The sequence below is a fragment of the Prenolepis imparis genome, unplaced genomic scaffold, assembly GCF_030444845.1.
Source record: "Prenolepis imparis isolate NDT839.2.m4 unplaced genomic scaffold, iyPreImpa1.0 SCAF_5, whole genome shotgun sequence".
Lineage (NCBI taxonomy): Eukaryota > Metazoa > Arthropoda > Insecta > Hymenoptera > Formicidae > Prenolepis > Prenolepis imparis.
Genome location: NW_028141163.1, coordinates 10,285,661 through 10,312,599, shown reverse-complemented (window position 1 = coordinate 10,312,599; position 26,939 = coordinate 10,285,661). Strand labels below are relative to the sequence as shown.

The 26,939-nt window shown below is 32.4% G+C and overlaps 1 protein-coding gene and 1 long non-coding RNA gene across 2 annotated transcripts in view; one reads left to right on the top strand and one right to left on the bottom strand.

Moving 5' to 3' along the window:
- The window catches only part of LOC145936304 (uncharacterized), a 40,821-nt gene extending 17,886 nt beyond the window's left edge, over window positions 1-22,935 (bottom strand). The window contains exons 1-3 of the long non-coding RNA XR_014425365.1: window positions 22,664-22,935; window positions 22,245-22,327; window positions 21,986-22,031 (exon numbers count right to left, since the gene is read on the bottom strand). This is a non-coding gene — a long non-coding RNA (uncharacterized LOC145936304). The remainder of the gene's footprint in view (window positions 1-21,985; window positions 22,032-22,244; window positions 22,328-22,663) is intronic.
- LOC145936301 (uncharacterized) overlaps window positions 1-26,939 on the top strand; it is a 137,377-nt gene that overhangs the window by 23,327 nt on the left and 87,111 nt on the right. The gene's annotated exons all lie outside the window — the stretch shown is intronic.

Here is a 26,939-nt window from a genome sequence, read left to right as displayed (position 1 = left end):
ATCCGTTTGCGAGAAATAACTGCGAATTGCACTGACAGAACCAATCACGACCCTGGATAGTTTCGGCTTTTCTGGTATCGAGAGAAGCCAAAACGATTCGCTCTGCAATAAGAGGACCATCGCTCCACGCTCATAAAAATCGACATGCATGTTGCACGTCCAGATGCAATTGCGTAACCGAAACTCTTTTTCGTACACACGTAACGTATTTACGATAAGCTTTTAGGGGATGCGCTACGCTTTGTGTTAGGGCCCGCGTTACTTTCTCGTGTATCCGAGGATCGTTATCCATGCGTTCCATCTGGCATGTTCCTCGGCCGGAGAGCAAAATCGATGCCCCCGTTTCGGTCATTCGCGTTTCACACACGTACAATTTTACGGCCAACGTAAAATTTTAATACAATCTTGAGCGAGAAAAGCAAATATTTGATTAATTGATCTTCTAGCAATGTTCTTTGGCTACACATACAGACACACACACACATAGGAGAAAATATTATAGTAAAAATAACAATATAATTTTTGTACTTGTGGAAGACACTAACATATAAGAAAAATCATGACATTTTTATTCAATAATATTATATTCGTATTATAATTTACAAAGAAGAATTGTAATTATTTAAATACATGCATAATTTGCAATTTCTATAGTAATAAATATTTTAATATTGTTATACTCTAGCTTTGCAATAAATATTATAAAAAGGAATATAATTTTTACTGTAAATTTTAAATATAAAATTTTCTCCCTGTCGATATTGCATGTATAATTATATATTATAACTATATGATATAAACGTTTTATTAAAATTAAATTAATTCGATAATTTAAGTCTTTATGTCAAAAATGCTAAAACCCATTTAAATATAAAATTAATAATACACATTAATATTTATACATCTCGGGATTTATTTCAATTCATGATTTTTTTACAAAATCTATTGTAGATTTCCAAGTCGAAATTTTGCTTCTATTTTCAACCTCAATTTTCTCATATTTATGAATTTTTAAGGATTTTAATGAGTTTAATTCATACATATATGAATTGTGTGTGTGAGCTACTATTTTATCTTATTTAAAATAGATAATATAAATCGATACTTCTCCCCTTCAAAATTTAAAAGAAAAGAAATTTTAGTAAAATTATAGATTAAATAGTTTCAAGTGAGGGCAATCTAATTGTCTAAAAGTTAAAGTAAATATTAGATTACAAAATGAGTTCGGAAGTAAAAAAATAAATTTTGATTTTTGATTAGTCCAAGAATATATCATCGAATTAAGATCAATTCTTTTAAAACATAATGTAAATATACATATATAGCAAAGCTCTCCTCTATCGTAATTAGAATTTAAAAAAAGTGGACTCTGTAAAATTAGATAAGAGAAAGAAAGAAGAGTATCCGAAATTAGTGAGAGATTTACGCGCATGATATAAGCTCGATGATCAATAGAACGTGACTTTCTCAGAATCGTACGGAGTGCACCTGTTGCATAAGCGTTGCATTAAGTAGAGTAAAGCGATATCGTCACCGGCCGTCTTGCGAGAGCGACGGCGTGGTGAGATTGATTTAATTGATGATACATGGAGGTGTATTTTAATCGGCGTCCGCCGGTTTCGGACCTGTGGCATTAAAATACTCGAAGACGATCGATGGTTTAAGACGGAACGCGCGAGAGAACGAAAGACGCACTGAAGACGTCGAAATGTTTTGCGGCTCGTAGAGTCACGGTTCGTGGAAAGGAAGGATCAGAGTCTAAACGTAAAGGACGATGGGGCGGTGGGGGCGTCAGGGGGTGACACATACACATACCCCCGAGATGGACTTGCCATTATGCCCAAACTAAAGCTGGGGTATTCAGCCATCCGCAAGCTTATTAGTATGCAAGCGAGCTCGTTGCCTTAGGTGGCTTGAAAGCCCCGTGTGTCACATTCACGACGTGTTACCCTAGACGCGCAACATACTGCGCCGTGGCACGATATACTGGCAGCAACATCCTGTCTCTCTCTCTCTCTCTCTTCCCCTCCACCCCCTCGCTCTGCCACCGACCCTTTCCTTCTCGTGTTCCTTTCAACCGGTGACTGCTTCATCTGCTCTCCGCCGTCTCGGAGTAACGTCACTGAATGATACACCAACGCGCCTGAATTATACGCCTCTTTCGTTCGACAATCCGAGGCTAATTCCTCTAATTGGCCCGCTCGTATTTGCCCTTTTAGGTGCGTTCCCCGGGACAGGCTATGCGACGTCATGCGCGGTAGCATAGTGTAGAAGGTAATGCACCCGGTACTTCTCACGTAAGCTAGTTGTCATGAGTTCGCGTAAATAGCTATCTTCTATTACATTAGCAATGGTTGCTATTCGCTGCCTAGTTTTAACGAGAAACACAGCGAACGACGTAATGTTTAATATCACGAACGCGAAACGACGTATCCTTTTAAACATGCTTTCTGTATTTTCTAAAATAGTTTCATGATAAATTTCATGACAATTTTATACGTTGTAGAGTGTAAGAATATAATCAATTAACGAATATCCTTCCCCAAAAATGTATCTCTTAAAATTCTGAAAATGCTTAAAGGTAATAGTTGCTATTATCATAGACGTTTGAAATTACTAGTGGGGACAGATCTCCATTTCTAGTTCTAATATTAACGACAAAGCGTATCTGTGCGTGACACATGATCCTTGAACAAAATTTTCCACCACGAGACACGTTTTCCGCAAAGTTTCGGAACGCACAAAAGACGATTGTAAACAGGACTAAGCGATAAATATCCCTTCAAATTGAATAATGATCCGCTCGTCTAATTGGAGCCCGCACGCGGTGATCAATGCAATGTTAGACGGCAGTAACTTTGCCAAAATATCTGCACAGGCACCTGTCGAAAGATTAGCGTGACTAAAGTCGCCAGTGTGTTCCTATAGTCATTGCTTGATAGGCTAGACTACTAATTAACTGGGTGGCTGTCGCTAAGTGAACGCGACGCTTTTTGGCATGCGACGTTGCTCGGTGTCTCCCGCCTCTTGACACTGACAAAGCGCATCGATACGATTGCCAACAACAGTTTCAATTCTAAAATTTTGATCTTAGTAAAACACTCTTCCAAGATTTCAACGATTTTCTTAGTTATAATAAAATTTAACAATAAACACCGAATTTGCGAGATTTCTCGCATTTTTTTTTATAAACAATCTCTTTGATCAATTTAAATTTAAATTATTTTAATAAAAGTGTATATATATATATATATATATATATCTCCAAAAAACTTAATTTCTAATTTTAAACTATTAAAAGAGAAAGAGAGAACTTTTTTAGAAATTAATCTTTACTTATAAAAATAAAGATAAAGATAGACATACATTTTTGCGTAATTTTAAACAATTTTTAATAAAATTTTGATTTGAAAATATTATTAAAAATATCTCAATTAGGTAATTAAGCTACACAAGATTATAGCATTTAATAAAAATCTTGTTAAAATAAAACTTTCTTCTAGTTACACGTTTATATTTGTAAGTATTAATTAGAATAGTTAAAAAAAATTGTGACATAAATTTGTGTTATTTGTATAGCAATTCAATTTCTCTTTCTCTCTTTTAACAAGTAAGATATCTAGAATTTAAATTTCTTACTCTTCAATTTGAATACTAATAAAGTTTGATTAATTAGAATTTGAAAAATATTTAAAAGTTTTAAATAATAATAGCGCCTAATAATACGTAACATAAAAAATTGACGAGCTGACGATTGTTAACGTTCTGAATGCTTGACTGGGAATCAAATATTCGCTTCGGATAACCTTTGATAAAAATCTGCTGTGGTCCTTTACGTAGCAAAATGGTATTTTTATCGTGCAAAAATCGCGTGTAGCATTTTCAGCTGCTTTAGTGGCTGAGCATATTTGCCTGCTTGAAGGTAAAGGGAGATTATTTTTAGGTCTTTCGTGCTACTTAACGCCGGATCGAGCTAGCTTTGGTTAACCCTTGCCATGAGTTTTCATCGGTTTTACTTTGCTAAAAATATTGTGGTACGCGGTGCGCGCACTCCTTCTTTGACAATTTTTTTTTATTACACGGCTCACCATTTCCTCGCTCGGTCGCCTTACAAAAGAAGGCGGATATATTCGCAACATTTCTCATGTGCAGTTGATGTCATGAGACACAATTTATGTCACGTAAGATATAAGCCAAGAATATTTGCATATATTCTAGAATGGAAACATGTTATTTTTGAATTTTATACAAAATTTTCGCAATGTTTTTTCACTTTATAAAATTTACGATAATCCTATTTTGACATCTCTTCGCGAATTTCATATAAATTTCATAAGCTATGGCCAATTATTGATTAATAGCACAATGTAAATAAATCTAAATAAAATAATAAAAGAACAGAAACGTTTTTCATCACGGAAGAAGAGAGAAAATTTTATGTGACATAAATTAATTTGATAAAAAAAATTATACGTAAAAAATATTTGTTTCATATATTCTTTCATGTATTAATTTACGATGTGATTAAAAAATCTATTAATAATACTGTATGTTGCATATAATGTTGCTTGCATAAATAATTATATATTTAATCTAATATATAATCTCTTTCTATATATATTATAGATATATTCTTATACTGTTGTATAATCACAAAAATCGTAAAATATGATAATAAAATGATTATGAGAAGATATTTCAATGCATGATGCAAAAGATATCGAATTTCCAAAATTCTTTCTTGAACATTACACGATGATAATGTGCAATACTAAGTTGTTAGCTGTATAGTAACGAGTGCACATATAACCCTTATAGAAGCAACGAAACGACGTAACTTTGGTTAATCTCACTTGCCTAGCTAGTACCCTTTCCCATAACAGTTATGATGTACGTTTACCGTTTACCGTCTATGCTTACGGACGTGCAAGCGCGGCGTAATCCGACTAATGTCATTATGGAGCACTACGTAGGATTAAATCGTTGCTGCTGCTCACGAAAGGGGTCACGTCATAAACTTTGCATTTACCGTGTACGAAGCTGGACATCTTTTTCTCCCGTACGTTTTGCGTGGCCAGTATGTGACGCCAGAAACTCACGTTTATTTTTTTATCGGATGAGCGATAATGTTACGCGCGAACAAGTTTTGTATCAAACTGATTTTACGGCTTAAGCGTTAGGGGCATACGTAAGATTTACATTTTAAATTAAATAAAACGTTATAATTATTTAGTTATTAAAAGTAAGTTATAATTATTAAGTTTATAATTATTATAATGCATATATGTACATAATGTGATTATTCTCAGTTATAGCACAATTTCTAATATCTATACTAATATCTAATATATGTACATTAATTATATATACAATATAATTATATTAGTATATTAGATATTTACTACATATAAAAATAATTATTTGATTATTTAATATCTAATATTAGTATATTAAATTCTAATAATTTTGATCATTTCAATTATGATCGTTTTATTTTTTTTAAATATTGATTTTGATCATTTTATCACATTAAAAATTGTGTATAGAAAATTAAAATGAATCTAAGATGGGTCAGATACAATAATTTAAGCTGCTAGTTTGTGACATGTTAATCAATACGTTTCTCAGAAACGATAGGGATAAAAGATGATTTACATTAAAAGCGATCGTTATCTCGGTGCTCGTGTGTTGAGCAGATCCTGCGATAGTACTAAAACGCATCGGCAATAACGATGAAACGTATCTAATTGCCTGGAAGATGATCGCCATTTTAGTCGGGAGAACAGCTTGAACGCGATATACCCCGTAAAATGTTACTTGCCAAGGGATAAAGCACACGCTTTCCTGCTCGCTTTTTACGACGCGACTAACCGAGAACATGAGACGATACGACAATGACTTCTCGTCAGATGCCGGATACACGTAATTTTGACGTTTTTACTATCGTCCTCATTCTACGAGCGCGTTTCTAAAATATATAAAGAGAATGTAATCTTATTCCTACGTGATATCTCGTAATATCTCGTATTATTATCAAGAATTATAATTTTAAAAAATTGAAGATTTTAGTTCCATAAACTTATTCATTTAGTTGCAATTATAAAAAAAATATTACCTGTCTATGTGCAAATAAATTTTTATTTAATTGCAATTATAAGAGAAAATATTACGTGTTTATGTGCAAATATGTAAATAAATAATTTCGGAAGTTTACGTGTTTTCGCAATTTCAGTCGGAAATTAGGTCGGAGGGTTGAGCAAAATGACGTATCAAACGTCGAATCGGGACGAAAAGCTTTGGTCATCTCGCAGTATCCGAGAGGGACAATCGCATCGGGCGAGATCGAAATTGCTCGACCGGTCTGACCTATCTAGCATTCGTTTCACTGCCGGTCATAAAATGCAGACGGTGTTTGGTGCACCGGGTGATACTCATGTCTACCATAGTGTCTCGCGCGCGTCCTCCTCACCCTCTATTCCTAAAATCATCTCCATCGTTTGCCCACTCAGTGAATCACTGTCCGTAACTTTTGTTTATCTATATCCGCTGAAATGTCGAACGAAATGCGAGAGTCGTTTTTTTAAATCGCGTATATACTTTCTCGTAAAACTTCTCCCATTTAACCTTTTCAAAGAAAATGCCTTCATTTGTGTGTGTAATCGCATATATCTAGTGTCTTCTCTCTTTATCTTCTATTGGAGTCCAGATTACAAATGCAGAAACAAATACACACATATGTATGCATATAGATATAGAATATCGTAGAAAATTAATCTTTCTCCCAAAGGAATGAATATAATTTTTTGGATATTATTTTAAATATAATTTTATCTTAATGTTCACAATTTACAATCCATAATTTATGCCCATAATTATTATGCCACATAAGTATTAGAAGTAAAAACGTGGTCTAACAATTAATATAAACAAGAAAGACCAAACAAAATTAATTGTGCGGGTAACTATTTAATTGAAAGAAATTTTTTATTTATAACTTTTATCATTGTCTTAATCAAAAAACCTGTAATATAACGGTTCAAAAAAAGAAACAATTTATTTATATTTAAATTATATTCTCTTATTTTGATTTTTGATATATTGAACGAATAAAATAATATTAAATTTTGGTGTCAAAATTTTTAACGAATTTACGCTTATACGAAGCATGATTTGTCCCATTATCATCTCGTGTGAGCGATAAAGGCAAGGTTTAGCCGACTTGCCTTCGTACATATATCTTTGAGAACTGGGATGTTCGCGCAGCAGCTGGGAATGTCGGAGACACGTTGCGCCTCTTTATTGCTAAACACCTGAAACCGCACAATATCGGCTGGACGTTACACGTCCCGCAGGCGGCTGTGATCGCGTGTGATGTGGTGAACTATCAGCGCTTTGTTGCCCGCCGATATTTGCATCGTTGATTTCTCCGATCGGATACACTCGGCCGCGAATAACCACGCCTCTTTACGCGTAATGTGAAAAGTGGAGAGGCACTGTTTTTCACTTCCGAGACAAACTTTATTTCTACGAGAGAGCTGCTACAGATTTTTTCTTTTGTTCTGACATGACCACGTTAATTTTATTTCTCTCTGTTTCTTGGATATTCCCAAAACTCATCAGCCTAGTCTTGTTGTTAATTAATAAGTTCATTCATACTTGCAAGATTTCCTTAAAGTTTTTCCTTCTTGGGGATTCGATAAAAAAAAAAAATTAAAAAAAAATTGCTGCTACGAAATATTTTATTAATTATAAAATAAATTATTGGATATATACATATATTGTAAAATTATATAAGATAAAATATTTAAAATGTATTAAATATTAATCACTCGATTAATTGTTACTTTCAATGTAAAAATTCAAATGCAAAAAATGTTCGAATCGTAAAGTATTATTTATCACTTGTGAATATGTCGGGATAACAACGGTAACTTTGAAATTAAGTCCAAAACGCGGAAGAAGAAAGATCAATAGGTTCGACGCGAATATCATTAGAATTTTGTCGGCGAAAAATCGTAAAAAAAAGACCTTCTTATAAAATAAATATATAGAATATATGTATAAATATAGGTATAATCATAAATATCAATTTTAAATATATTATATTACAAAATTGTATAATTATAAATAAATTATTATTATTATTATAAATTATATAATAGAAATGCTAAATCTGTATTTTGTTCAATGCATTAATTATTAATAAATGATTAATACATGACAGTTCTTAATTATTTAGATAGCTCAATCTATTGTTAATGGCGAGTTACGAGATATGTATATTCGAATATATGAAATATATATACAAACTGCTAAAAATATAATTATTGCTTATAAATATATCGCAATAGAACAATGATTTGTAATTCTCATCTTTTATCACTGTATTGATTTCTATTCCAAATAAACGAATAAATTATGTGATATACTTATTTCGTAAACAGCTGTTGCCTTAACGCGTTCATAGATCTTTAATTGTAGAGTTAATTAATCATACAAACTGATGATTGATAGTCGTTGGTGACATGTATGACAATTATGTACATGGATGTGTGTGTGTGTGTGTGTGTGTCTGTGTGCGTGCGCATTTGTGGGCGCATGTATGTATCTGACATAAATTGATATATTTTAAATCTATTACTTCAAAATTGAAATAAAAATTATTTAGCGCTACTAGACGCTATCGATACTAGGTGCGCAGAGTTAGCTAAAAGAGCGGATTTGCAGTACACAATATACTGATTTATAAAATATAAATATCCACTCTTTAAAAAATCATGTTACTTGAATGTATCGAATGTCATAGTCTCTATATTCTCTCTTTTTCGCAATGCAGAGTAGTTCTTTCGTTGTGTTTATTTTTTGAACAGATATTACCGAAATTGCAATTTTAATAGTTCCAAGAAAATTAATATTATTTTATTCGTTCAAAATGCAAGTTTATATATATATGAATAAATTTGAATGATTGTCTGAAATGACATGTTATATTTTATTATTTGCATCGGTACACGATTTGCAAACTTTTCGGTAAAAACATTTCTTTATAAATTTTGGGATTTATTAAATAATATGTGTGGCACAAATAAATAACGCACGCGTAACGCGCACTTTATAATATTTTAGTGACGGAAAAAATAAAAAAACAGCACGGAAGCGATGACAATCGTAAAAATAGCGACCGTTTGCGTTTTAGAGTTATAAATGTTTAAATCTTTTTCCGACTCTCAGCGAACACAGAACGAGAAAGCTACGCAGGCGGACTTTGCAGTTTGAAGAAGTTCCCGAGGCAAGAAAGGCTCCATTCAGGTTCCGTTAGTAACTTCTAAACCCAGTTTTTTTTCAACGTACTTGCCTCTCTTCATGCTCCAGTTACGACGAATTTGCCTGTCCGCAAAGCACAATCCATATACGAATATACGAATATCTCGTGACGAAATCGATTTCACAAAAGTGTATTTTTGAATGCAAATAAAATAAGCTGTGCGTGCCGTTTTCTCTCCCTCTTTGCCGAGTCACAGCGAGTTTTGCAAGTCGAAACGATTCGACAAAAAGAATCTCCATGTATTTTTAATTCTAAAATGTTAAATTATGATATAAAATACATCGCGGCTGAAAGATTTCTCTCCTCAGAAATTAATTCTCCTTCATTAATTATCCCGGCTTCAGAAATCAGTTTCAGATTAATCAATTAGTCTTATGATCAAAAAGATTTCAATGGCATACGAGATGCCATACAATGATCCCTCCCGATCTAGATAGACAAGAGCATCTATGAGACGCATAAGAGAGAATGAGAAAAATTCAATCAGTCCAAATATTATTAAGATCTAATAATCTAAGACATTTTTATTTACTTGGGTTGCATAAACTGTGTATTTTTTATTTTTTAATTAACTAAAATTTTTTAATTTTTATAAAACGCACCGTGAAGAATATTTTTAACTCAGTGGTTAAATTGTGACTATTTATTCTTTCTAGTGCAAAATATTGTCTAAAATTCGACCCATCAATTATATTATTTGCTATTTTTAAATAGCGGAAAATTGCGAAGCGCTACGAGCGGAATACGATGGTCGTGATTTTTTTTTTCCTTGCCTCCAGCGTATCAATGAAGTTCATTGAATTAGCTCTTCGTCGAAATAAGATTTCCCAACGGTGGCATCAACGTCCAAGCCACTCTTGAGGCCGTAGCGCTTCATGATGGGTACGAGGGGACTACCGAGCGGGGTACGGGATGTCCAAGTCGCGGGGAGGAACATTGGCAATATCCTGTTTTTCCAGGACTGCGGAATTAAATATTTGCCGCGGCGAAACAAGAGTTACGTCGTAGTTCGTAGCCATCTCGGGGGGAATCGTCGGATACCCCCAGAGCCAACGATACTGTCGCTCTCTTCGAGCACCCTCGGGCGAGAAGCAATATACCGAGGAAACATCCGATATCGACGTTTTTTCTGCTACTCCGTGGCGACTTTCGGGGATAATAATTTCTATGTTCCGAGTCCCGAGACCGGATGTGTATCGTGTGTGTGTAATTTACGACGGCGATGTCGTAACAGCAGGTTGTACTTGTTTCAGTTATTTGAACGGTGATAGATATGAACACGGTGATATATATGAACACGCGCGCGCGCGCAATATAGTAATTTACACTTTCAGATATTTGTTATTAAGTATATAGAAATGCAACAATAATTCTGTATCTCTGGATAAAACTACCTAATATAATAAGAAAGAAAATTTTATTGTATGAATAATAAATAATAAATAAAGGCTTAAGGAATTATATACTTTTGTCGCGCGCAAAAAATGGTCTATTTTCGGGAATTTTTTCTCAGTAAATAACATAGTAAATAATATAGGGTTTTTTCCTTACATATTTGAGTGTATATGTATATAAAAAATTATAATTTTTATGACAAGTTGCGTGCGCACTAGTGATGGTTCCAATTTCTGGTTCCATTTTGCACTATAAGTTAGTTCAATCTAAAAAATAAAAATATTTTCTTGTAAAGAAATGTTATAGTTACGATCTGTCGGGAGCTTTTTTTGATTTTCCATTGTTTTTTTTTATAACAAAAATTTGTGAAGCAAACTTGTAACTTTTTCTTTCAAATTATCTAATTTCGTGAATTTTTATAAATTAAAAAATATTTTTATTTTTAGATCAAAATATAGTGCAAAATCATGCAGACAATGGAATGCACGCGCATCACTGGTGCATGCAATTTCTCATAAAAATTATAATTTTTTATAAAACTTGATAATTTTATATATATACATATATTCACACACACATATATATATATATATATATATATATATATATATAACAAAAATTAAAAAAAACCTGCATTGATTATTATGTTATTTACTCAGAAAAAAATTGTCGAAAACAAGCCATTTTTGCGCGCAACAAAGATATGTAACTTTTTAAATGCATTGTAAAATTGTGGAAAGTTAAAATTTGCATTACGAGCAAAATATATAGTTTTATAAAAATATATGCAAAATGTATCAATTCAATTGGAGAATTCACACGCACAGCACATGTTTTATTTTAATATTTAAAATTATTCGAAATTCATTAAAGAGAGATTCTTATATAACCTATACTTTCTTCCCAATATCGTTCATTCTTTTTATTTTATGGTTAAAGTATATATAACCCGCTTGAAACATTATACCTTGGCATTGAAACTCGCGCAGTATAAATACGAAATAATGGTTACATCGTTATAATCGAGGAGGATTTTGATCGAGATGTATATTAAAAAGGGTTGCTATGTAAAGCGCGCTAGACTGGCGCGCGGTATGAATTATTACATTGTTTTCGCATGAAATCGATGGTGGATATTTGGAGAGTGTGGAGCTCGCGGGCCGTGTAAAAATTCACTGAATTATTGGCTTTTCTGTACAACGAGCGGCGGCGTACGATATCCAACACGACGGACGCCGGCAACGAATTCACTATCGAAATGCACGGCATACTTTCCGCGATTGTTCGGGAGCAGCGCAGAAGCCGGGGCAGAAACGGAGAGAGATCAAACGTATACTTGATTTCTCCATTAAAATTTTATTCAGCAGAAATTCTAGGCACGCCCGCGCTTTTCACAATGCTTGTGTTGCGCTCTTGCGCTTTCCACTTTCTCGGCGCAATTCGGTACGAATGCAAAAGCGGCATCTCCGACGATGATCAAGATATGATATAATTGTAATTGTAATTATGTGCAATTAATTAACCACTCGCGACGATTGTTTTTACGTAAATCGAATCTTGTCGAATTTGACAGCACACAGAGACTTATAAAGAGACTTTTCACTTTTTATCAAATACTTTATTTAATATTAATCATGATTTTAAAATATAAAATACTTTTTTTGAATACTTCATTAAAAAAAAAAATAAGACAATATTCGCACGTTTGTAATTGCGTTTAGAATATATAGATAGAATTTATTTTCATCAATTACTTTACTTTGTTGTTTCGTAAAAATATATTTATTAAAAAAAATAAAAATAAAATGTACATTTTAGAGAGAGAGAAAAAAAAAGAAATAAATATTGGAATCTTTTTTTAATATTTCTTATTTTTTCCAACATTGGGTAAAAAATCCTGATATAGGGCGCAATCGAATGATGCGTTTGCATTGTTTGAAAGATGAATTCCGTTTCAGTCATGTTCCATTAGAGTCTATTGCATATACATATATGGAGAAATCAAATGTTTCTCAAAGAGCGAAACGTTATACTGTGCGCGAAATCGCGTGTACGCCGGATTACGAAAGCGACATCAACTTTCGTATGGAACGAGCCAATACAATACGCAAGTCCTCTTTCGCATAGCGGTCGTGATTGAACTCCGCAAAACTATGCGATTCCGATTGTTGTTAGCCGAGCACAGAGTGCCGGAGCAGCCCGTCGCATCCTGACTAATTGCAACAAAGCGCTTTCGTCGGACGCATCGACGGGAAATGACGCGTCGGACCTTCCGCACAAAGCTTTTACCCGGCATCACATGATATTTGGTATATATATACATAATCGCGGGACCCTCGCCGATTTGCACACGAATGATATTTCTCGTTTTATATAGAAGTTGCAAAGGCGTAAATTAAATTTTTCTGTTTGGATTCATTTTTGTGATCCATCGCTTTACCGAATTATATCGCACGTGCGATGATTCTTTTATTTTTTTTATTTCAAAGAAAAATTATTATTGAAAGTATTTTCCTTGGCGCGAATCTCTTTTTTAAATAAAATAAAAAGAGAACTAGATGTCATAAAGTAGTTATTCTTTTAACTATTGGCGTTCGCATGATTTTTCTGTGGGGTGGGGACCCAGGGAATTAAAATTTGGTTGTTTTTTATCTTTTGTTCTTTCTAATTTTTTTAAATAAAATTTTATTTTATTATTTTGTTATTTTTATTTATTTATATTAAACGTGCAAATAAATTTCACTGTTTCCAGTGGGGCAAATGCCCTCTCTTACCCCCCTACGCCATGCTTTTAACAGAGATGTAATTAAATATAACATAAAGGATTATTAAATTTTGTTCATATATCTCTTAATAAAATACTAACGTACATTTTTTTTCTATTTTCGACCAAAGATTTTTAGATATAATGTTTTTTCATCGAAAAATATATCTCGAAATAATACTCTGTTTGACTCGCTCTTGTTCATTGTATTTCTTGAGCTGTTAAGTTTTAATTGATATTACTTTGAATTGAAATAAAATTAACTTGTGTTTCGTCGAACAAATTGTTTATATTGCCTCAATGAAGTCAGACGACAATACTTTCGTTGGCGCGAACAAAAGTTCGTTTTGTTCTGCATAAACGAATGTCACGCTCCGGCGGAATACACGCTTTCATGTCCGCCGAAATGTAAAACCATCCGTGGGACAGGCAGATTTCGCGAACCGCTTTTATTGCGAGCTTTGCTCTCGGAACGACGCTAATTGAAATCGTCGAATTTTGCGCGTTGATGATGTCCGCTTTGATGTGTCGCCTTTATACAAACTGCCAACAATAAACGGAACATTGGGACGAGCGCTAAGCAGAACATGATAATAAAAAACACCAAATTAAAATGAGGGGTTATTCAATATGTTCCAGTATTTTGTGAATGTCTATCGTGAAAAAAAATATATATGTATATACATATATTGTTTTTGTACTGAATGAATGTCTTTGTACGTATTTTATTATTTCGATGAGAGAGACTTTTAAAAAACAAATAAAATAAAATTTATTTTAAAAGCCATTCTGTATAACAATATTAGCTGTGTTTTCTATCAATTTTTAAGTGATACGTGTATGAGTATATTTGTTTTACAGAGATAAAAAAATATGTATATTCTATTCTCTATTCTAATTTTTTTAGAGAAATATTCAATAGATATACATAGATATTGCGTGTGTGCGACAAAAAAAGTATAATTTATTGTATTTATCGCACCGATAAAAATATAAAGTAAGTTGAATTTTTTCTATTCATTATTTTTTTCTGTTTTCGCACTTCTTCTTGAACGTACCTATATATCGATTAAACTTAATTAAACAATAGTGAAAATATAAAAATGAGAAAGCATTCGCTTGCATTAAAGAATTACTGATTTAAGAGTGGTTCGTCGTAGCGTATGCACGAGAAATTTAAGGCTCCATAAATGCCATGGCTTTCACCGATGCAACAGGTCGCGAATTCGTCGGTAAGAATCTCTCTAAGTCGTTAAGCTATCATGTTTCAGTTAAATTTATATGCATGCACGATTAGTCGTCAACAGCGTAATGCACTTTATACTCTTCTTTTTTTATGCTTTGCATTTCTGTAACTTTTATATCATGATAATACACGTTATATCAGTACTGTATTGAAAATTTTAATCAAATAGAATTTTGTTAATTATGTGCCTTTACACTTCATTCAATCTATGTTAATGTTTTTGTCTGTGTGGATAAGGAATATATTAAATTATTTTATCTTCAATTTAGCAAGAATTTGCAAAATAAAAGCAGTAAAAATGTGTTTCAAAAATACTTTACTATATTCTAAAACTATATATAAACAAATTTCATCAAATTATGAATTTGTGATAAATCCAATTATAAAATCTGTAATTGTATTTCATGGATGAAAATAAAAAGTAGAACAATTCAATAATACTGTAATTTTTCTGAACGCAGGAAATTAAAGGATATTTAATTTTATTATTTAATTTTAAATTGGTATTATTCACAAGCAATTTTAAATTGTTGTTATAAGTATTTTATGTACGAAAACGTGAAATATTTTATTTTTATTAAAAATAGAAAAGAGACATATATAACATTTTTTATCAGTCAGCTTGTATCCCGAGAAAATTATTGCATACATAGAATTATATTAGAATTTATTAGAAAATGATTTTGTTATATCTATTTGCAATGTACAAAACTAAATTTGACAAAACGTCAAATTATTTTAATTATTTAGGGCTAAAATTATAAATTATAACATTTTTCTTAAGTAAGTTGTTTCTATTTTTATAAAAAAATGTATTTTGTTTTACAAATGCATCATCAATCACACACATATTTAATACATTTCTTATATTAATTTTATATACCTTCCAGATTTGTTACAAAATACTGCAATTATTTTGCAGATTGTTATCATCGATAAAACTCTTAAACAATATAACTGAAATGTGCGACTAACGATAAAATAATTTCATCTCTTATTCGTGTCAACTTGTCTATCGTTAATTTGCGAAAGTCTTATAGAACAAATGATATATTGTATCTCTTCGAACTTTCTGGTTGTAAAACTCGCCGCGGCTTTGATAGGGTGCAACAAGTCACGAACTTTATCGTAAGAATGCCACTGACTCGTTAAACTATTATCCGGCTACTTAATTCATATGCATGGAAAACGCGAGCGCCAAGAATTGGAGCAGTTGAAGTGAAGTTGAAATTCATTTAACGCGCATTGCTCCGAGCGAAACGAAGATCGCGAGGAACTCCGGTATATTGCTCTGCATATACTACGCGTGTAAATATTATCGAGCGCTTAAACCCGAGAGTGGAGTATTATTGCGAAATAGTTTGTGGATAAATTGCGCGCGGAATTTGTCGGAATTATCGGAAAAATAAAAGATGAGGTCAAACCGTACGCCGGCACGATTAACTTTTCATCGCGGTAAACAGTATCCACTCTATTGAACATATTGATCGATTCCGCAGGTAAAATGATAGCCCGAAGTGGTTACTTGACTTCGAAATTGGAATTCTTGAGCAACATTGTTCGAAATTCGGATATTAAACATATAATTTTATTCTATCAAAATTTTAATACTTTAAACTATTCTCCACATTTTATTTGTTTGTCTATTATTTGTCTAATTTATCTAAATTATTTTAGATAAATAGTATTCTAAAAAATTTAATATCAAAAATATATTTTTATATTTAATATTTAATATTTAAAAAATTAAATATCAAATATAAAAATTAAATTAAATTAAATATATTCAGCTAGCTTATTATTTAGCCATATATTAAAGCTTCTTTAACTTGTTGCGTTAATCTATCATTTAAATTTACTGCTGTCATTTTACATTATCTTACGATAGATTATTGAAACGCGGTGATGCGGTATAAAGCAAACGAGATGTCTAGGATTATAGTTTAGGAATATAATAGCTCGGTATTCAGCGAGAGCAACAGGTCATCTGGCTTGGTCAGAATCAGGTTGATAAGTATTCTACGATCTCGTTAAACTATTAAATACTATTTGCATTCGTATGCAAGATGAGATACGAGAATGTATGCTTGAGTTACGATTGCGGCGGGGAGTATAATTTCCATTATTTTACGCAAACGTATGGAGGCGCGTCGACGACGGTATTCTCGCCGTCGTTTTCTTCTCTTCGAGTTTGCAACTGACCGCGTTAAGATACGAAAGCTCGATGTAAAATTTGACAACCGCGTCGCATCTCGTATAGAGACGGATCCCGACTCGTTTGCATTCTACGATATCGAGGTAAGATGATCGAGAGGAGACTATCGTGTTATTGAATGCTGGAAAGATTGATGCATAACGACGACGTAACGAAGTGGCGAAAATATTGAGGGAAACATCGATCGGTTCTTATAAATTTTTGCGCAAAAAATATATCGGAAAACAAATTGCCGACTATCTGTAGGATGACGATACAGTAATGTATAATCTTCATCGGTCTTGTGCGAGATTGATGCAAAAAATATGTGCACTTTCAGAAGTTGTAATAAAATGACAATCGTGTATAAAAAATTTAGATTGCAAAATGTGGCGTACAATTAATTGATATAAAAACTATGATTTTTGATATAATTATTTATTATTTATTTTTGATATAATTATTTGTAATAAATAATTATTGATATAAGAAGTTCAGAAATTTTTAAAAATTTATGTACATTAAATACAATGCTATTAATTTTTAAAGCAGATTTAATAATGATTAATATAATATAGCTTTTATTGCGTCTCAAAATATGTATATGTACATTATGTACACACTTCTCCCTATTATTACCCCCAATCAAATTTTGTCACATAAAGCGCAGATACTCGAGCAGATACTTGAGTTTGTGACCTGGCGAACTGTTCGCTTTTCGCTCTGATTCATCGCATTCAACTCTGAGGGACACACGATAAAGGTTGCAATCGGACCCACCATTCGCGCGCTAACAAAAGCCAAAAGGGGAAAAGAATGACATAGATTGTTCTAGAACTAGTTACTTCTACTGAAATTTCGACGATATGTTTCATATTAATCACGACAATACGCCGCAGAATAAAGCAAACTTCTAATACCTACATAAATTTGAACTTTTTGCATTCTTGAATGTTCAGAAAGTATTTATTTCGTTTCATCCTAAGATAGTCAAATCATGAAATCATAGAGGTCTTGAATCTTTTCAAGATTTTGCATTATCTGAAGATTAAAAAAAAATATATAAAAATATAAATATCATAAAAAATATATACCCTACATATTGCTCTAAAGAATATTTAAAATTAAATGTTGTGTATCAAATACAAGTTTTTGCATTATCTGAAGATTAAAAACAAAAATATAAAAATATAAATATCATAAAAAACATATATACCATACATATTGCTCTAAAGAATATTGAAAATTAAATGTTGTGCATCAAATACAATATCATACACACACATATAAAAAAAATAATAATCTAAATTATTTTATAAGACAAATCAAATTCTAACAGAGGAAACTTTTCAATCTAAAAATAATTTTAGGTTTATTCCTCAGTTCATGTTTTGTATTTATCTGCATTTACACGCTGATCACATATGCATTAATTTGTTTGAGTGTCGATTAACTAACACTGAAAATAGTATAATTAATATCGCTGAAAAATATGCCACTTAAAAAATTTGTCTTGCTTCAAGTCTATGTCAAAAATAGATAATAGGTAATTACAGTCTTATTAATTCAATTGTTTAATAATATCTTGATTAGATAAATGTAAGTATACATATGAGATTGCAATGTCTATCATCGATCAGAAACAATGCACACTGTGTTCCGCGTTTCGGCATTATCTTTTATGAAACGCCGAGGAGGTCACAGTGATATCTTGCATTCACGACGATGCTCCGTGACGGAGCACATCGAACAAAGATCGCCGAGGTCCTTCGTCCTTTCAGTCGTCGTCGAGCGCGACGGTGTCGGAACGGGGGACGCGAGGGGGTTGATCGCGCGAACGAGGGCGCGAGGATTCGCTTTGTCGACCGCAACTAAAACGTAGCCCCGGCAGAAAGAGGAAGAGAGAGAGTGAGAGGGAGAGAAGGAGTTCAGCTGCCAACCGGTAATGGGATTCCTCTGTTTCCCGGAACAATGATACGCTACGTCGCGGTATGAATTACGCATAATATAACGCCGGCTGGCTGGTCCGCGGGGGTTGTGTATGGCGCGAGAGCGTAGAAAAGGGGAAGAGAGGAGGAGGTTCAGGGTGAGCGCGCACTCTGCGGAATATGAAATTCAAAAATCTCCACAGATTGAAGGGGAACGTATATCGTATAGTCTCGAGAGGTGATGAGAGTCTCCTCTCTCTTTCGTTAGCAGCAATCGTCGGCGATGCAAATCGCACCGCTAAAACCAACGATTAGGGTTGCCCTGGGACGCGTTTAGAATTGAGACGCTTAAACTTCGCCAAATCGAGTAAGTAGATGTGAAATTATATTATAATGATAAATAAAAAGAAGTACACGTGCGTTCGCATGTGTCTGTCTGTGTGTGTATGCATTAAAATTTATAAACATAAAAATTTAATATATTTTTAACTTTTCTATTTTAACCCCTTTAGATCTGACTTTTTTCCTGATTATTTTTATGTAAAGTTTGATTTTATGCAAAATTTTTGAGAAATATACATTAAAGTTATTACATGATAAAATTTATGATAAAAATTTAAAGATTACAAGTATATTGAAAATGAAAATATGTTTATAATGCGCATATAACTAAAAACGAATAATTAATTATTAGAAAAGTATGTATGCACATTATAATATAAATCAGTGAATAATTTGAATAGATTGATGCATTTTTTCGGTAATGTCTAAAAATAATTTGGTAAAAGCAACAAATAATTGATAAAAAATAATTGATAAAAGATCGAATAATGCAAGTATATAAATATAATCTATACACAAATCTTGAAAATTTAAAAATACTTGATGCATACTCGAGGTAATGAAAAACATGATATTTGTATGAAAGCATATTATATTATACTCTCGCGTTAAATATATAGATGTATAAAGCAATACTATAACTTTGGAATTTTAGATAATAAAAAATTTACATAACAACTTAATTAAAATTAATGAAAATATAATGTTGGTAAGGTTTTCTACAATATATTGTAGAAAAAATATACAGAGTATTTATAGTAGTTTGCTAAAGTAAATGTGTTTTTATTCATTCTTTTCTCAAGTAATTTCCACGTAATGCTTTTTTTGTGTATCAATATCTAACTAATCTCGCAGATAAGGCAATATTAAAAGCAAATATTATCTTTAATCTGGAGTCGCTATATTGAAACAAACATCATTTTTATTCTTCGACGCATCAAGTATTTTGAAAAAGAAAAAGAAGACAAGAATTCAAGTCTTTTTGATTATAATTTATATGATATAATTACATAAACAAAATTTGAGAATTATAAAATTTTTTTTCTCACTCTCTCCATTATCTGTAAAAGACAGGGTCGTTGTACGGTATTGAGAGTATCAGAATGATGTATGATGTTACGGTAAAATATACCAGATAGCTTTCAGAAAATAATGAACTTCTTAAAATTGAGAGATATCTTGTCAGCATTTTGTTTAATTTTTATATATTACTTTCTCCAAATATTTTCATTTTTCTCTAACAGAATTCTAATTTTTTCAAAAGAAATTCGTATACTTTCCTTCTAAAATATAAACTATAAATTTTTTGTTTAAATTAAGTTTATTTAATATTCATTAAATTAAATGATTTTATATTAATATAAGATTTTACTATTTATGTAGTTTCGCGCCATGAAATTCCTTCTTGCGCATATTGTTAATCAAACAAACAACTTATTGCAATATTATACCGTAAATACTCGTAAGTCGAGTCACTTGCTTACATTTAAGCTTTATTTCAAATCATTTGCGATTTAGCGCCTATAATAAAGTCAGCCATGCGCGTTCAAGATAATGTGCGGAAGCAAGATAAGCCGCGTATGTATCGATTCTGACGTGCGTGTGTGTAACTTTCGGGCTTATAATAAAGCTCGGGCGATTCGTGAGCACGCGTGAGTGCGCGGATAAGATAATAACGCGATGCGAGAGAGAAAGTCTTCGCACGCACCCCCTCGGGAATTTTCCTCTCGATGAACGTATATACAACATGTACATATATATATATATATATATATATGTACGCGCTTACATACGAGCATCGGAGGTGAGGATCTGTGACACGGAGATAAGTTCGATGGACTGGCAATATTGACCTTTCGACCCTCTGCCGTGTAAACTCGCGCGCGGTTATCAGCGCTTTCTCTCTTATCGAGACTCGCTCTCGTCCTAGAAGAGTGGAGAAAGCTTTATTATCCCGTTGAGTTATTATAATGCCGCGTCGAACCAACGTTCTGTCTTGCTTCATACGTGGAACGATAAAAATAGGCGATGAATAATCGCGAGAGTGATGAAAACTCTTGCTCTCGTTTCCGCAATGCAAGATACGAATGGAAAGTAACTCGTCGTGTGAAATATTTTGTTATTAACATTTAACATGATGGAAAGTTTGCTGTTTCATATTCTTTTATATATATCTATATATATATATATATATATATATATATAATATAAAATATTATATATATAATTATAAGACAAAACTATATAACTTTATATATATTCTTTTTTCGTGTCTACTCTTAGTGATCCAAACTTTGATTATACTTGATTATTTAGTCTAATAATTTAATAAATTAGTAATTTCGTGATTTTTAATTTTTGAACGCAAACTAACTTATCATCATTAAATGTATTAAATTTCTTTAGTTGCATAACGAATTTACAACAGTTTACGGTTTACAGGTGTAATGTACTGATAGTGTCGAATAGTACATCTGATCAACTTGCTTTGACAATTCCGAAGCACTCGAGGTGCCACGCGGTCACTAGCGAATCAAGATGATCGACACTAGGCCCACTTAATATTCGTGGACGAATCATAGAGTGACAGGCGGACTGATTGTTAGAAGAGGCTCTTCTATGCGCGGTTGACGATATAATATTTGCTAATTAATAGATTCTACGAGATTGGTTCTCGTTTGCGATAGATCATCCATTTTGAGACAATGGATTTATCTAACAATCTATAATTTACATCTACAATTTCTACAAATCCTTCAAAATTAAATAAATAAAAGTTTATCACACTCACCGGCACCGATGCAACAGCAGAATTGTTGATATCGAAGCTGCGTTATCTATAACAAACAAATATAAAATCCAAATTATAGCAATGCCGAAAATAATTAATATTTCAAGAAATTATTTTTATTATACGCGCCGAATTTTATATCCGATACAATAACACGCAGATGTATAAATATGGAGTAATTTTATAAATTTCTAAAAAAAAGTAATTTATAATTAATACACAATTTATAATTAATGTATGTATAAGTAACGATACTTACTTTAGGATTGTTTCTTATTCGAAGCCCAATGTTTCTCTTAAGTCTCCTTCTTTCAGATTGTTAAGTTGTCAGCTTAAGTTGATCTGTAACATACAAATAGAAACCGAATTGTAGCAGCGCCCAAAATATTTAATTAATATTACAAAAAATTGTTTAGGTTTAGGTTAGGGTTAGGTTAGGTTAGGGTAGGTTAGGGTACGTACTGAGATTTATATTCGATGCATAGAGTAATGAGCGGATAAATAATGGAATAACGATCTTCTTTAAATAAAAACTTTTACAGGATTGTCGTACAAAAAGTTGATAAAATTATTTTTCACTAATTCTTTCTTATTTAAATAATTAAAATAGACAAATCGAGTTGATGCGCGTACGCACGATTCATATAACAATTAATATACAAAATAAGAAATATTTACCCTAGAGTTGCTCTGCCAGCGCCCGATGCCTCTCCTAGGCCTCCTCCTCCTCTCAGATTGTCAGGGTTGTCGAAGTTTGTTAATTAACACGCCCGACACTTTTAACGGCACTCCCGCACTTATACGCGCGATACTTTTAACAGCACTCCCGCACTTGTACGCGCGATACTTTTAACGGCACTCCCGCATTTGTACGCGCGATACTAAATCGATAATAATCGAAGGATCGTATTGAAACGATAATTTTTAATCCTTTTGCTCCGATTTTTCCTTGATAAGTAATGGCCCTTTAACAAAAAATTTTTATTACAATATAGTTTTGTGCCAATTATCAATAAATAATTTTAAATAATTTAATAATCGTTAAATATAATAATTATAGCGAATTATATTTCGATACTAGTCGCAATCGCGTTTTAAAAAATAAATTGACAATATACGTATATGAATATATGTATATATACGCAGAATATTAAATTATACAAGCATTTTAAGATATAGATTGTGATCATATATTAAACGTGAGTAATGAATCACAGAGTTTATCCTTATTTTAATTATTCGATCGTTTTAGTACGCATTCTTAATCCAAATTATAATTAGAGCTAATTAACGAAAATTCAAAAACGATAAAGCATCGAACGAAATATATTTATTATTCTAATTATCATTAAAAAAGTTATTGTTATCCGTAAAAATCGTTACGAAACAATAACTTATAATTTGGATTCCTGTCTCATTTGATTCTTACTTAAATCAAATGAATACATTAAAATTGATTGTTTAGATTGTTTAAATTGTTTAGATTTAATAACTTCTCATATGCAAAAGAGCTAATCTTTATTTCCCTAAAAATATAGATTGTTCTTCTCTCTCACAATATTTATAATATTTATTTACAAATCAAAATTCATCTATATAAATTTTTTGATCAAAAATAGATGCAATATAAGAATTGGCATATAAAATAATATATAGGCATATAAAATAATATATAATAGATATGCTTATCAGACATATAAATCAATATAATAGAAACCTTATATTTATTTTTCATTGGATGTTGAAGTTTTAAATTTTTTAACAGAGAAATTTTTTAAACAGAGAAATTTTTTATTTCAAACTTTTTAAATTATTAACACACTATCTTCAATTATAAACTGCCTCTCTTATCTAACTTGTAAGATTTCCGTAAATAAATCATTATTTTCTTTGTCAAGACAATTTAAATATTTATTTATAAGAACTTTTCAGCTTTCCTATCTAAAGAAATCTCATGAATATTCAAGATGTATAACAGAAGAAGTAACATGTCGGAGCACTGCGCGTAAAACGCTTATTACAGATGCAGTTGATTCCGTTGATATATTAGGCAGTTGAATCCGTTGATGTATTATTGAACTTGAAATTCGATATTTATCAAATAGATTCTCTTGCCGAATATACGCGCTATCTGAATTCCATGGTCGCGTTTTTCATCGTACTGCAAACCTCTAAACCGGCGCGGAGGGTTGTCGGTATCAGCAAATATACGAGCTCGAGCGAAACGTACGTAATTTTTTATGATACATCACGCACCGTTGGTGGATGACAGGCAAAGCGAAACTCGTTAGAAATATCGAGTCGCAGACGGTTGTCCAGGTATCGTCGATGAAGTCCACGCGCGATACATTTTCGTTATACGTTGAAACATTTCTGTCGCGCGATCCAATATTTTTTGTCAAGTTGCCACATGCTATTACGCTTAATTCTGCAAATGTTTGCGCTCCGATATTGTGCCAAATTATTATCAATTCTGCATTGTATTTTAAGTGAAATTTAAATAGGGATATTCTTTTTTTTCATCTAATATCACGGACAATGCAATTATTACGATATCAAAAATAAAATAAATATAAGTAAAAATATTTATTCAACTAAATCGCCTTTCTATGAATGCAACGTAAAACTTTTCAACAAATATTTTATATAAAATTTATAGAAGAGAATGTTAATGAATTTTTAATTTTTTATTTATATATGTGAAATTTGGATTAAATAAAGTCTTTCTAGCATTTGACTTTTGACAAATTATTTTTTTTCCGCGGCAGAATATTTTAAGAAATGCTATCGTTTTTTGGTCAATAATTTTTCAAGTATACAAATAGCGAGGAATATTTGAGAAATTTTTAAGTCTCGATGCCTTTTATTTTGTATTCGATATTTATTTACTTCAGATTGTATTTTTTATAATTTTATTATTTTACATGTCCTTGTAAATGTAGCCATTTCTATAAATCTTGTATGTGCTTAAAATTAGCGACTTTTCAATTTTGCTTTAAGAACAAACTCTTAAAAAAATATTAACGAGGTATATTTTTCATGAATCCTTTACTAATAATTTTTCTGTTTAAAACAATATTTTTACAGAAGGAATCCAACATAGATTTTTACGCCGTTTTTAAGCTTAATCGTCTTTTGAAAATCATCTGTTTAAAATCTGTGTAAACTGTTGAAATTTTAGAGACGTTTTCTTCTAAATCCGCATTTTAATGCAGGCTTTATATTGCTGAGCCACAAAGAGCTAATCTGTCGAGGCGAGATACACTCTCACAGGTTGAATTTCGAGAAAGCTGCATACGACCCATTTAATATACAAGTGGAATATCGTGCGCCGTGTATGAGCGAAACTACGAACATGGGTGGGCACCAACGGCATTATCCTTGGCAATTAGCAAAATTGCATTTGGCGTAGCGTATGTATCGTATATCCCGTCACTGCAAAGCGGCCTAAGGGATGTCTGCGGGCGTTTCTCTGTATCATATCCTCTATCCCCGTCTCTTCGTCTCCTTCTGTACGATCACTATCCGATATAGGAGTTCTCTCTTTCTAACAATCAGCTTCCCCCGTCCCACTCCTCGTTCCTCTCTCTTCTTCTTTCCTATGACCATCATCGTTTTCAGGGTAAATTGGCTCTTGCGAGATACAGAGCAACAAACGCTTTTCCGGAAAATCCGTCTTAAACTGTCGAATTTATGAACGTTCTTCTTCGAATCGCTCAATGACCCTCCCGATTCATTAATAAAAGCATTTTAAATGTATCAAAGTGTAATACATTTATATTTCTCAACATGTATATAATTTAATTTTAAAAAATATATGCGCAGTATGTGTGTGCAGAAATCAGTCAATTATAATTTCTTTGACGAAACCAATCATATTATTTAATCATTAATCATCTTGTGATTCGCGCGATGATTATTATCAATCCCGAATCGGAATATTTGACCTCAGTTAATTAGCCTCGACGGAAAGATTACGGAATAAGTTACATAATTCGCTTAACGGCACAGAGAGGAGGAAAATCCTCCCTCATCTGCGAGAAGATGATCGTTGGCGAAGACTTCGTTAAAAGGAAAGAAAATTTTATTGCCGGAATACACATTGGCTCGGCGGGCTTCGGCGGAAAACTGGAGATCAATGTACCCGGAGCGTTTACAGAATGTGTTTTGGAGTAAACGACCGGGGCGCGAGCGGATAAGATAACCTTCTCGAGATCTTCGTGTTTGCGAAGTGAATTACCGACCATGGGCTCCCAATCCCTCTCTCTCGGGCTCTCTTTCGCGCGCGAATCGCGCAATGAAATTCTCACGAAAGATTTTCCTGGTCGACGATGTAAATTTAGGATATCGGTAGCGAGGAGTTCCGCCGGGTATCTCGAGGCTAAGTGCGGAGCTACGGTAATTTATCGTTTCCCTTGCTGGCTCTTCCTCTGTGCTCTTCTCCTAGCTGTCTCCTTCTGCCATCCCTCTCCCTCTCCTCCCCCCTCTTTCACTCTCTCTCTGTCTCTTTGTATTATTAATCCCGCAAGATATCGAGCGAAACACAGAATCCTTGCAGAATTCTTTACGCGCGCAAAAGGAATAGTGTCATTAATAATCGGAATTACCTTTTATCTCGGTAAATTGCAGCGCGCGCTTTCCGTCGCGCTTCCTCATCAGTTATTTCCGTCGTTCTTAAAGAATTTCAAGAGAAAAAAATATATGTAGAAAACAATCTCGCATTTTATTTCGTTTTGTAACGTATTTCATGATTGCAAGATCATTGGTAAATATAAAAGTAAAGTTACAATAGAAATTTAATAGAGATTTTTAAAGAGACACATGTGTAATATAATAGTGCAAAAAATTTGATACTTTTATCTTACACATATTCTCCTAAAAAAATACTTAAAAAAATCTCTCACAAACAAAAAGAGGAAAAAATTATATATATATATAATTATTTAAATTATAT